Genomic DNA, 760 nt, shown 5'->3' on the forward strand with positions numbered 1-760 from the left:
ACGATAGATGTAATTTGGCCTCAATGCCAGGGGGATGTTTGATGTTAGAATATTAGCTATTGGGGACAGGGGCGTCATGCACTCAAAAAATCGAATGGGGCACAAATACGTGAGAATGACCGGGTGGTGATCCGGTCCAGAAGTTGGACAATTGTTCATTTTTCAAACACCTGAAACAGCTTTTCCTGCAATCTAGAGCCGTAATGAGTGTGGTTAATTCTATGTTTAAAAAAATACATTTTTTCTGCATATCTAAGCATACCTATTGAACTGTGAATCCTCCTCACTGGTGGTTCTTTTTAAGAAGAAAATAAATATGCTTCTCTGCTCAAATCTGAGTAAAGGATTGAAAGAAGTCTTATTCAGTACATTTAGTTATTGCTTGCTTTTCTAAAGTCTACCATGTCAGCAGGCATGTCAGCTAAGATAGTTAGACAAGCTAGTTACTCGAATTTGATTGAGAGCCTGAAATGGCTTCTTGATAAATAGTAATTAAGTTTGGAACCTATGTGGGCTAAAGCCAACTTCCTAAAATTGATAGGTGACTAGTAGTATTACAGAGAAACAAACACATCTTATATATTTATATGTGTGTGTATATATATGTATATATGTGTTTTCATATGTGTGTGTGTGTGTGTGTGTATATATGTGTGTATATATATATATAATTATAATTGTATTATTTTTTAAACAGGACAAATCTGAGGGGGCACGTGCCCCATTACCCCCTATGGGCATGACACCTCTGATTGGGGCC

Source organism: Oncorhynchus nerka, linkage group LG9a (genome assembly GCF_034236695.1).
Source record: "Oncorhynchus nerka isolate Pitt River linkage group LG9a, Oner_Uvic_2.0, whole genome shotgun sequence".
In the NCBI taxonomy this organism is placed as follows: Eukaryota; Metazoa; Chordata; class Actinopteri; order Salmoniformes; family Salmonidae; genus Oncorhynchus; species Oncorhynchus nerka.